This window comes from Urocitellus parryii, chromosome 10 (genome assembly GCF_045843805.1).
Source record: "Urocitellus parryii isolate mUroPar1 chromosome 10, mUroPar1.hap1, whole genome shotgun sequence".
In the NCBI taxonomy this organism is placed as follows: domain Eukaryota; kingdom Metazoa; phylum Chordata; class Mammalia; order Rodentia; family Sciuridae; genus Urocitellus; species Urocitellus parryii.
The window spans coordinates 57,150,919-57,164,125 of NC_135540.1; the positions used below are offsets into that span (position 1 = coordinate 57,150,919).

General features: G+C 42.5%; 1 long non-coding RNA gene across 1 annotated transcript; it reads right to left on the minus strand.

Annotated features, from left to right (window-relative positions):
- Positions 1-9,105: 9,105 nt before the first annotated feature.
- Positions 9,106-12,775, minus strand: LOC113198048 (uncharacterized). The gene is made up of 3 exons (XR_003302795.2): positions 12,358-12,775; positions 11,789-11,953; positions 9,106-9,705 (listed from the first exon to the last, which is right to left on the minus strand). It is a non-coding gene; the product is annotated as an uncharacterized LOC113198048 (long non-coding RNA).
- Between the last annotated feature and the right edge of the window lie 432 nt (positions 12,776-13,207).

Sequence of the window (13,207 nt, forward strand, 5' to 3'; positions counted from 1 at the left end):
TCAGATTTGGGGTTCTTTTTTTATAATCTTTCCCAAAAATGTCTTTAGAAACAAGCCCGTCAAACAGTCATGCTGAAATAACACTTGCATTTGAAGTCCTGTTTCCAAGTTCCTTGGAATAATCTTTTCATAAAAAAGCAAGAGATAACTCAAGTGGTGGTAAGCCGAGCCTGGAGAAGGTGAGGAAAGCTGCACAAGATCTTTCCTCACAATTTTCCCATTTTTGTAGCAACTAGTATTTAATATATTTTATCTTCAAAATGTTATCTGTAATTAAGAGCAGTCTGGAAATCTAGTGTCCTGAACTAATGTAGAGCAGATGTTTGTGAAAGTACCTGAAATATAATAGACCTTCAGTAAGTAATATTTTGATGGTAAAAAAAAAAATAAATCTTAACAGGTGTGTGTGTACTTGCATGTTTGAGTTCATATGTGTACACACAACCCTCCTTCCTCACCCCCTCACCTGCCTCATCAGGCAGTGTTAGCCCAGGGCCATTACAAGACATTAGAAGATGAAAAGTGTCTACTATGGCTTCAAAAGTCCCTCCTTAGGCTCTGCAGGGGACAAGACTGTAAACCCAGAAGAGGCCATTAGTCTATCAAAGCAGGAACTCTTTTTTTTTTTTTCTTTTGTCACAAGTGGCAGAAACCTAATTTGAATGAAGTTAGGCCAAACAGGAAATTACTGACCTAGACTGACTAGCAAGATCCCAGAAAGGACACAAGTTTGATTGGACCTGAAGGATCCCAGTAACCTGACCATCACCAGGACCTTCTCTCTTAAGCTCTCATTTGTGCTTCTCTGAGTCAACTTCCTGTCTTCTGACTGCTGTCTTGTGCTTTGGAGAACCTGGCTTTTGACAACTCATCTCATTATCATGAAAAGGACTGGTTCTCTTCTCTAAATTCTCATTGGAAAATTTGTGGGGAAGGATCCAAAGTCCAGCTGAGGTCATGTGCCTTGTTTTGGGAACACGGAGACCCACTCTAGGATGGGCAGCCTCCATGAGAACAATACGGTTGGGGCTAAAAAAAGAGCAGTTCCCTCAGTAGGAGGACAGTTTTATTTACAGAAAAAGGGGGCAGGGAGGGTGCTGGACAGACAAAGCAAGTGTTCATAAAATTATATTTTTAAAAATTAGAATAAGCCAGGCTTGGGGGGGCGGTGCACCTGTGGTCTCCGCTGCACAGGAGGTCAAGACAGGAAGACCACTTGGTTCTAGGAGTTCAAGACCAGCCTGATCAGCAAAGCAAGATTATGTCTTTCAAAAATCAGAATTGGATTTATTAAATATGAAATAAAGGTATCTTTTTCAGTTGCTTTTTATTTTCTATAAATCGTCTTTCTCGGTCAACTATGGTGGTGCATGCCTGTAAATCCCAGTGACTCAGGAGGCTGAGGAAGAAAAATGGCAAGTTTGAGGCCAGCCTGCACAATTAGCAAGACCCTGTCTCAAAATAAAAAATAAAAAGGATTGGGACATTGCTCAGAGAGAAAGCATCCTGGACTCAGTCCTCAATGCTGCAAAAATAAAAAATAAAAGAGAAATGAATGTCCTTCTCTGCCGCTTAGTATTTATCTCATATTTCCTCTGTCTTAAATGTTTGGGGCTATAAAACACCACCTATCCCTTTTAAGTCCTATCCCATTCCTACTTCAGCTCTGTACATGAGATGCACTCCTTGAATTTCTGTTAAAATATGATGACTCAAGTGTACTCATTTAATCTTGATTTTCCCCCAAATGCTATTAAAATGTCAGAGGGGAGAGAGGTGGGGGGGAGAAGCATGAAAAGGGGAAAAAACAGAATAAGCCCCTCACATACAAAAAATGAAGAAAACTGTAATAAATATAAAGTGACAAAAACTTTTGGCATACAGAAAGTAGATGTGTAGTGCAGTTGTTTGAAGAGCAGGAGAACTGAATTCTAAGCTCACTCACATTGCTTGTTGGCAGGAGGTTTCAGTTTCTCACTATAAAGTTGCTTATGAAATACAATTACAATGGAAAAAAAAGTAACATAAGTCTTTAAAATAGCATTTAAACATTAAAATAGTGAAACAGATATTACCTTAAGTAATTAATTAACATCATCAAATATGATACATTGACATTGGGTGCCCCATGACATGATGTACAAAGAGCACAGCATTGCTATGCCCTATGATATCCTGAGTATTATAGAAGATATGTAATCTGAATCTAATCATATGAAAATAGTGTGAAAAATAAAAACTGAGACATTCTACAAAGTCACTTACAATCTTCAAAAGCTTTAAGATTATGAAAGTGTATCATGTGCTTTGATAGGGAAGTGCACAGGAAGGACACGTTGACCTAACCCAGTGCCAGGACATAAGTAAGGACTTTTTCAGAGTAGGGATATCTGAGCTAACATCTAAACTAGATTTAAGAAGGGACAGTGGGGATGGGAGAAAGCGAGAAAGGACAGCAGAGCCAGGAATGATGGCACATGCCTATAATGTGCCATCAACCCAGGAGGTTGAAGCAGGAGGATAGGAAGTTCAAGACCAGCCTCAATGATTAAACAAGATCACAATCAGCAACTTAGTGAGATTCTGTCTCAAAATAAAAAGGACTGGGGTGTAGCTCTGTAGTAAAACACCCGGGAATCAATTCCCAGGAAAGAAAGAAAGAAAGAAAGAAAGAAAGAAAGAAAGAAAGAAAGAAAGAAAGAAAGAAAGAAGAGAAAGAACAAGACAAAACAGCAGGTTATAAAGTACAAGACTAAAGAAAAACCACTTGATAACTAGACATACACATATATACATATGTATATATGTATATATAAAATATATATACATATATATCCTCATTTAATATTAGCAAGAGTTCAATGCTTTTTCTACTCTATCTAAATGTCACATGTCAAAGGTTTTGATAATTTGTGCATATTGCTTTAGTCTAAGAAATGTGCCTTGAGGGGCTGGGGATGTGGCTCAAGCGGTAATGCGCTCACCTGGTGTGTCCGGGGTGCTGGGTTTGATCCTCAGCACCACATAAAAAAAATAAAATAAAATAAAGATGTTGGGTCCACCAAAAACTGAAAAATAAATATTAAAAAAATTTTTTTTTAAATAAATGTGCCTTGAAACACTTGTGAAAAAGTAAAACAACCTTATTTTAGGTTCAGTTGAATAATCATTTTTTAAAAACACTATCTCATAAGATAACTACATAATATTGTTTCTAATTTTTCATAGCACTTCTAATATATTTTCCTTTTATTTTATTTTATGAAAGGCATGTTCTAATCACACCAACAAAAAGTATATAGGATATGAACAGTTCTTTGAGGGGGGCAGTTTTTAGTGGCCTTGTTAGACTGTGCCTGATTTGAGTCCTATTCTCGGCTTGATTCTGCCACTCACTAATCTACTAATCAGAAAGCCTGAGGCATGTTACTTTTAAGCATCAATTTTCTCCTCCATCAAATAAGAAAATAATAGAATCTACTTTGTAGTATTGTTGTTGTAAGAATTAATTGAGATAACATATGAAAAGCACTAGTTAGATCCTGGCTCATAGGAAGTACTCAACAAACTATCTTCTGCATTACTCTATATTATTATATTTAGAGAAATTATGAATAAAATAAATCAAAAAATATATTGAGTGCTGTGAAAATAATATCATGATTGCTTTATGAGTGTGTGGATTATTTTTTAAGTGATGAGTATTGCAGTTGAGCCAAGCAAAGATAATTTTTTCAGCTGATTACACTTTTACCCTCTCTATTGTTTTTTTTGAATCCCCAGCCATATAACCCTTCCTGACCTCTAAGAAATGGTACACCCAAGAGAGTGATTCTCCAGTAGAAATTGGGGTCTTCAGAAGGTCTGCAGGCACTGAAAAACTCGATTGTAACTCTCTGCTGCTCCAGTCCCTGCTATTTACTTGTTTGTTTGTTTATATGTGTATTTTTTAGCTCATTTACTTAGCACTATAGGGCATTTTTTTTTTTTTTGTGGTTCACATTGAAAGCTACCGATGCTTCATAGATGTTTCATCAACATCTTCTCATTATTTCTGGTGAAGTGTGTTTAGTTTGTTGTTTATCATAACAGTTGGAAAATGGGAGTGCATATGGTAAGTGTTCTAAGGAATATTTTGCCACCAATAAATCAATCAAAAATATGTGAAACTTACTGGACAAAAATTAGCAAGAAATAAAGATATTATTTTTGGGGTCTATGACTTTAATCAAAGTCTGAGTGGATAAAATCCTTTTTTGTTGTTTTTGGATCAGTAATTTTTAACTTCTTAGGTTTTCATATGTCTAACCATAAAAACGGCAAAGCAAAGGCTAAGGGAATAGCTCAATGGTAGGGCACTTGCATAGCATGGGCAAGGCCCCAGGATTGATCATCAGTATGGCAAAAATAAACAGAGAGAGAGAGAGAGAGAGAAAGAGAGAGAGAGAGAGAGAGAGAGAGAGAGAGAGAGAGAGAGAGAGACCCAACTTTATCCAAAGTATCCAACTTTATTAAATATGCTATGAATCATAGTATAGTTTGATACTATTGTAAATAGCAAAATATTTTAAAATGCAAAATAATGTGAAGATTGAAAATATAATCTCTTAACTAGCAAAATTATCCTAGACAATTGCAAACTGGAAACTTCTATGTCATTTATGTGTCCTCCACCTCCCCCGCAATAAACATACCTCCATACCTCCTTTATCTACATTCCTTACCATACATATTCTCCAGGATAGATTTTTTAAATTCTTTATTTTAATATAAATATATTAAAATATTAAAATTTGTCCAATATCTTTTTGAACAGTGATCATGATTTATCCTAAAAATCCTGTGATGTAGTGAAGATGATGAAAAAAAGATCAAGATGGAATTTCTGCTATAGAATTCTTTTACATGTCCGATTTGTTGAGAAAAGGATTAGAAATTAATTAGAACTAATCTGAGATTTAATACATGCCAATTCAATAGATTTCAATGACTTTGAACTAGTATTTTTGTGAACAAAGGTTTTAATTATATCATTTGATCAATAGGCATTTATTGAACATCTAATATTTTACCAGGTATTGTGCCAGGCTCCCATAAGAAGCTAAAAAACAACTTAACTCATAGTAAAATACCCTCTTTGATAATTGACAGCGGAGTAATTCAAACAAATTTAGCTGTGGAGTATGGGAACAAGGGCACTCAGAAATGAAGTTTAAAAATTAAAAGGGGAGAGAATTGTGAAATTAGAATTACCTTAAGGAGATTTTGGAAGAAGTTCTAAAGGAAAAGAGAGGTGCAAAGGAGAATGGAATGGAGCAGCTCTTCTGCAGAAGAAATGATGATCTTTCAATCTTTCTAGTCTAAAAGATTTGCAGGATGAAAATGAAAGTGTTTTCTAATTACACAAAACAAAAAGAAAAATCACCCTAAAATACTGCTGAGTCAAGAACAAAAGGATAAAGCACAAGAAAAACAAGGACCTTTGTATGAAAAATGCAGAGATGAACTCATATTATTAACACATAAACTCTATTAAAGGACTGCTCTTTATTTTCCCCAAACACATAATTTAGGCAATGTGTGCAAGTTCACAGGTGACAATTTCAGCAGGGGAGGAGCTTCCAAGGTAAGAAAGATAAACTGAACAGAGAGGTTTCATTTGGGGGGGGGCACAATGAAAAAAGTCATGTTGTCTGGGTTATAGGAATATGTTCCTCAACCCTCCTGGAGTATCCAGCATGCAGTGGGGTTTTATTAAAGAACACACACCTGGTCCCTCTTTTGCTCTGAAAAGCCAGTTTCTAGTATTGTATGCTATACTTATTGGTCCTAAAACCTTTATGATTCATATAAGCACTCCATATTTATGAGTATGAATGGTTTATAGGTTGATTCTTGTTTGTATGGAACAACTTTTATATATGAAAGACAATCTGAAGACTTAAATTAAAAGAGAGGTCAAGCAGAGGGAGTAGCTAGGATTCTGGAGAAAGCCTACTGAGATGGAATAAGAGCAAAAAGAAAAGGAGAAAATAAAGGGGGTAGAATATAAAGGAAAATAAGGAGATGTAGACAGAGACTTAAATTTCTCTGATCCATGCAGTTGTGTTGGCAGCTATTCTTGATCCCCCAATCTCTGACAATGCATCTCATGTAAATGCAGGGTCCAGCAGAGGCTTGGGGTTGCCAAGTTGCTCCAGCCACTGTGGCCTCATCCTCTCTCCACCTCCAGGGTGGCACCCCACCCAGATTCCTTCCTTGTCAAACTTGTTTCCAGTCACCCAAGCCCTCTAGTCTGTGACCTCTTAGTCAAACCGTCTGTTACCCAGGACACAAATAGATTGAGGGTGTCAGATAACATGGTAGTTTGGTGGGGAAGAAGACAATTTGAGTGCTGCCATACATACTCTTTATAATACTCCCTTCCCCAACCATGGACACCTTTAAAAGTAAATACTCTTTCCCCACTTATGCTTCCTTGTGTCTCTAAGTTACTGAAGGGCAACTGAGTGTGTGATTCATGCCTCTTTTTATTTATTTGCTTTGATGTGTTCATTGTTTTTCTGGAGCAAACTGGTGGAACATTGAATCAATTCTGTTTTTCTTGGGGGAGTGGGATAACAAAAAGATGGGCTATAATTACTCTAGGGGGATGACATAGCATATCATGAGCATGACAAAGTTAGAGTTGTGACACTATGTGAAGTGATGAACACTCTGTAATCACATCTTGAACTGAAGCTGTATTCTCTAGGAACTAGCAGAATGGTGATGTTCAATTAATACTAGTACATGGTATTCAACCCAGGCTTGATGCCTGCTGAGTGACTCTGAAAAACCTTGTAGACATTCAGGGTAACATGGTGGTGGGGGGGGGGGGAGGAGCAGGGAATCACTGAGAGGTTACTACAGGCAAGGCACTGAATTTTACATAAATAATTATTTTGCATAATAAATGAACCAATTTTCCTAAGAGGTACAAGAATTTTCTGGAGTTTGTTGGCAACAAATGAGAGGGCTATATAGCATTACATATCTTGCTTGTACCCATCTTATCTCACTTTTTTTTAATGGGGGAGGGGAAGTGAGGATTAGGAAGAGGGAGAACAACAGAGATGGAGTAAAGGAGTCACCTTCCTATTCAGGAATTTGTTGAGTGCCTGAGTCATAACGTTTCCAGGTGAGGGCACAAAAACTCAGGAGGTGCATAGTCTTTTAATTCTTCCTTCAGTTCTGTTATCTTCTGCAAATACCATGCATTTGGCTGAGCACTAGTGCATAAGTTAGTGCAGAAGTAACATTGTGACTTTCAATTATTTATGTGGAAAGAATCACATAAGTCAGAGTCAGCAAAAGACTGTCCAGGCGAGTGGAAGGAGAGGTGGGGTCCAACCAGAGCCTGGGATTTCATCGTGGTCCACAGGCCAGGGCTTGTGCTTGGCCTCAGCCTCAGGGGCCAGGTCCAGTGCCACCCACGGCGCACCTTCCCCGCCTCTCCAGTCCTGGGTCCTTAGGCTTCTATTGCCACTTCCTACCCACCTAGCCCTGTTTTCTAGGATTCCACCCTGTAATCCAGAGGTGCAGCACTTCTTTGGCCCTGACGGCAGGGGTTCCTCCTAGATTACAGTTGTCCCCACCAACGTTTAATAAGAGACAAAGATCTGTTCTAGATATTTCTCAAATAGGAGAAAAAGGACATTGGCTTGTAGTCCTTAACCACAGACTCCTCAAGGACAAGGTTGGCTCATTAACCCTCGACCCTCCAACCTGAACCTGTCCTCAGCGCAGCTGAATGCAGTCCCTGGGAAGTGGCGGGTCACAAGAAACTTGGGGTAATAGCACTGCTGCGGCTGCTGAAAACGCCGAGCTGGCTATAGGTCATCGCTCCCAGGATCGGATAGATGATTCATTTTTATATGTAACGTTTTACCCTACTCTATAGCTCTGGCCGGTTAATGTTCAAACCCCGGGCTTCGAGAGGCAGTAGGAGGCAGCAGGGATGACCCACTCAAGGTATATGGCCGCTCCAGAGTGAAGACGCAGAGGCCCGAGACAGGGTGAGAAGGGGTGTGGTGGGAGGGCTTCGCCTGCCCGAGACTCCCTTGGAGGACACATCTACAGCCCAGGCCATCGAGCTTTTCGGGAGGCACCGCTAGAAGGCCGCACCCGGGCCGAGCCGGACCGGCCACCAGGCAGCCGCCCAGGTCCCAAGCGGCGCGTGCGGGGGGCGTCTTGAGTGCAGGCGCCTGGGCCAGCGAGTCTCCCCAGCTGGACCGCAAGGCCTTCCGCGCCGCGCCAGGGAACAGACTGCGATGACCCGGGAGCCTGGGGCTTCGGGCGGGACGCGGGCGGGAAGTGGGGGCGCGGCGGTAGCTGCAGATTAGATTTCAGTTTTGTGGTGCAAGAGACCCGCAGGGTGCCAGGACCCAAGAGGGCGACCCGGAGGTGTGTAGGTGTCTCTCCAAGGCCCGCTTCTCCGACTGCCTCTGAAAATACTGTCAGGGTAAAGGGAGGCAGGACGCCTTACCACCGCCCTTCCCCCAGGTCACTGGCCAAAAAAAAAAAAAAAAAAAAAATGAACATTAAGATCCAACAGGTGCTCTGGTTAATGGAAAGCGGGAGGACGGAATTGTCCCCGAGTCCTGGTTCAGGCGGCCAATGAGGCCGTAGGAGAAGCCGCCCTTAGGGGCACGCTCAGGTGGAACGTCATTCTAAAGACCTGGCCGCCTGACCCAAGCGGAATGCAGGCGTCCAGAATGTTCTGACCAACTGTCCAGGACCTCGTGCTTGGAGGTTGGCAAGGGGGCCCAGTTGCGCAGCTGAAGGAGGTTCGGGACTGGAGAGCTTCTCTCTGGAAGGCCGGGGCTGGGAATGGTGGCCCAGCATTCACCCAAGGGCTTTTTTTTTCCTTGTCAGAGAAACAGATAAACAGGACACCACCTCATCAGATAAGAACGGCTCCCTCGATTTCAAGGATTTCAAGGGGGCCGAAGGCTCTGAGATCCGTAAAGTCCTGTAAATGAACATCGCCCGAGGCCCAGAGCCCACAGAAGAAGGGTTTTATTTCACTTTCTTTTGTTGGATATTATTTTATTTTTCAAACAAAGTGATCTGTAGTCTGTAGCCTAGGGCACTAGCAGGCAAAGCCCCTTCCTTAGCACCGAGGATGGCCTGCAGGGTCTCCACCACTGTCCACAGTCTCCCCTCCCCCTCCCTCACGCCCGCACACAGCGGGGTGAAGCTGTCAAGTCAGCTAGACTGGCGGTCCACCAAATGCAGGGAACCACTGCGTGAAGTGATGCCCCAGAAGGCCCGGCTAGTCCTTCCGTAGGGCAGAGGGAAATGCCATTAAACTACTGTTAGGTGCAGCAACCCCACCCTGCTACCTACCCAGAGAAGCAGAATTGCTGGACTACACTAGTCTGAGTTCCAAATCACAATCTGATGTGGTGCCCCACCACTTCCAAAGACAGAGGGGACTGTTCTAGGTTTCATATTCCAGAGCGACGAGGGAAAAGGTTCCTACCCTGAACTTCGAGTCAGGGGGTTCCCCGCTGAGGCAAACTGCTGGCAGAGGGACAGAAGCTTTGCTACTTCTGGAAGGAGGAAGCTTTGATATGGCGAGTCTTGGGGCTCTCAGGAAACCACCGCATGCCTTAATCTCGGTACTTAAGGTCCCAGCCTCACGAGTCATTTTCTAAGTTGCTAGAGCAGGGAAAAAAACAAAACAACAAAGCAAAAATGTGAAAACTTTGCTAGGGACAAAGACAGTAGAAGGGGAAAATAACAGGACAAAAGTGGGGGGATGATGCCTTTTTTTCTTTCTTTTTTTTTTTTTTTTTTTTTTTTTTTTGGTCGGAAGACTGGAAAGGGAGAACTAGATGGAGAAAGATCCATCAAAGTCAGAGTGCAGACACACACCCTGGTCATGAAGGGCCCATTGAGTCTGAACTTAATGTTGTCTCTCCGAAGGAAAAAAAAATTTGCAATTCCACTGCACTATACCCCAAAGTATACACCTTTTCCATATAGTCATTGCATGTTTTAAAAGTGTTTTTTACAATTAAAAGGAATTTAGATGGTACTTTTAGACTTTTTTTCTAAGTAACTTCAGCTTCAAGTATATCTTGGTTTCCATAAATTGCCTGTGTTCACAGTGGATTGTTAGAAAAGGAGGAGCAATTTTTTAAAGGCAATTTAGTAGAATTAAATACAACTTCAATGGGATATTTCATTTTTTTGAAGGACTTGTCTAATCTTCAAACAAAATCTAAAATCAACATTTGCATAAAGGGCATAAAATACTCCACAGAATTGGATGAAGTTATGCATCCCAACACAATAAATTCTGTTTTCTATTTTTTTCAGATAAAAAGTTAACAATGAGAAGTTCACCCTCAGGGAGGAGGTGTGTGCCAGAGAAGGGTTGGAGGTGATAAACTTTTAAGATTAGAGTAAAAATTTCCCTATATCATCTGCTAAAACTAAAAAGGTAGTTGTGTGTTTACAATTGTGTTTCTTTTTAACCCATTTTTTAAAAATCTCATCTTTTATACCATTTTCTCAATATCAGTTAAAATATAAATAATTGAGAAAATAAGAAAAGAAGGGTATTTTAAAAATTCCTTCTGAATATTTGCTACCAGAATTTCTCCCGTTCACTTGGAGACCTTTTCTCTATTAGCAACGTTTCTTGTTACATTAACTGCTGTTCGTGGAGGGGGGAGAGAGAGATGACGGAGGTGGTTTATAAATCAATCAATAGGGAGTCTATATTCATAAAGGCCTCTGATCCGATTACACCCCCTCCTTTTCTCCTCCTCTCTTAAAAAGTTAAATCGGTGAGTCAGGGACTCCCACCGTAGCATGGGTCGCCTGTGGGCGGCTGGAGGCCGGGAAGCCCGGGAGACGGCGGCGGGGGCGCCCGTGGATTAGGATGTGGATTGCAGGACAGACCTTTGTTTGGCCACATTCGCGACAGAGGTTGGGGGAGGGTTGTCCTTCAAGATCTCACTAGATTTTTATAGACGCGCCTTAAAAGGATTCGCCGGGTTAATTTATGGGGCTTTCGAGGAATATTGGGACTTTAAAGACACTGTTTATTTTTTTCCCATTAATTTTTTTGTTAAACTCCTAAAAGGACTCCCGGGTTTCAGCACCTCGTAGGAAGGAGGGGGGGGGGGGGTGGAAGAAAACAGGCCAAAGAGAAGAGGATTCACTTCCTAATCAAAGCGCCCGATGGGGCCCGGGTTTCCCAAAATATCTTTTACAATTAAATTTATAACCAAGTCGTAGACATTAAAACTCAGATTGGGGAACTGAGAGGAAATGGAGATAAACGTGGGCTGTACACACCTTTCCCCAGATCTCCACCAATCTGAATTCGGTATTAGGAGAATCAAGGGTTGGAGGCCGTGGAGATTTTTTTTTTTTTTTAATGAAATAAAAACCCGAGGATACTCCAGAGACACCAAGGTGGAAAAAGATCCGAGTAACAGGTGGGCAAGTGGGAGATAAAAGCAGGCCCCAACACTGCGGATGGTGAGCGCAGGCTGCCTGCCGCAGGCCTGGACCATCTCCCTGCTCCGGGCTTGGTGAGGAAGGTGAGCAGAGGCCAAAAGCTTGGGCTCCGCAGGCCCGACCTCAGACTCGCCATTTTTTAACCCAAGAAGAGGAGATTGGTCCTCATGCTATAACGTTAAAGGTTTCTATAAGCACTTTAATACACAACTAGCTCAGAAATCATTAAGAGACCTAGAGAAGGAGAAAAAGATACCCTCAAACTCACCAGTAAATGTTAACATGCAGCAAAAATCGATTGAGTGGAACCGAGGTGGTGGATGGTGGCGATGGCTGGAGGGGGTCCGGGGAGGGAGCAGGAGGGGTCAAGGAGACCGACCCCACAGGCTCTGGAAGAAGGCTTCTCTCGCTCCACGGGAAAAGTAGGCGCGACCTGTCGGGCGAGCCGGGATGGGAGTGGGGGAAGAAGCCAGGAGAAGGTAAAATTCTTCCTTCTGGAAGTCCAGGGAAAGCTGGGGTGGTTGAGAAAAGGCCTCTCTTCGGTCCCAAGTCTCCGCCCCCAGTCTGCGCCACTCCAGTCGGGGAAATGACAACTCTTCCCAAACTCGACTTCCATCCCCCCTACCCCCCCCCCCCATTGATGGAGTTCTATTTGAGCAAACAAACTAGGCCGAGATTCACCTCCTCTACCCAGCGCTCCCAAGTCACCCTCGGTCTGACCTGGAGGAGACGCAAACTCTCCCCTCTGGTCTCGTTAGCGCTTCTAGCTTAGATCCCCAAATCCTTCTTCTAGTTCCTTCCCCTCCCCCTCCCCCTCCCCCCCTCCTCATCCCCTACCAGGAGGAGGCGTGGGGAGGCAGGGACCGGTGGGTCCCGGGGCTCCAGAAGCCAAAGTCCGCCAGTGGGGACCGTTTTCCTCTCCACTGCTCTCAAGTGAACAACAAGGACGGAGGTGACCCTCGTCCAAAGGGCTTCTATCTGCCCCCTACTGCCGCGTGATTCCGCCACAGGTCGAAGGCAGAGCTTTAAAAAGAGAAAGAAAGAAAAGAAAGAAAATTAATGTGCGTCGAGCACTGATCTTCAATCGGGGACATTATCTGAGATCTCCTTAAGTGGCAGCAGCAGTTCCTTGCAGAACAAAGACTCAGTGTCTGAGCTCCAAAAGCTTCTAGGTAAAGTTTCAGTCAGATAAAAGCAACCTAAGCGCAAAAACATAGGTTTTCTCGGCTCCAGAAAATCAGCGGCTACTTTTCGATCTCCATTCCCCGCACGGTGTTTGTCCTCGCCCAGGGGGCGGGGTGGGGAGCGGTGTGTGTGTGTGGGGGGGGGTGGAGGTGACAAGAATAACAAAAGACCTCAGCAGTCCTCCTCCTCCCCCATAACTCTCCTAGCTCCAAGGCGATGAATTCCTTGGGAATAAGTCCTATTTGCTACTATTTAAGAAATCAAATTTCACTTTTTAAAAAGAGAGAGATCTAAAAAGCACCCATAAAGAAAGTGTGGGTGGTTAAAATTCTTTTAAACACTTTTTCAGCGACCTCATTCCCAGTTTAGATGTCAGAGGATGGGAGGGAGGGCCAGGGCTGTAATTCATCTTGATTTGCTTCATTGTCCTGCAGTTTGCAAACTATAATCCTGTATAATTTCAGGAACAAGCAGGTTTAGAATTAATGGGTCAATATTATTT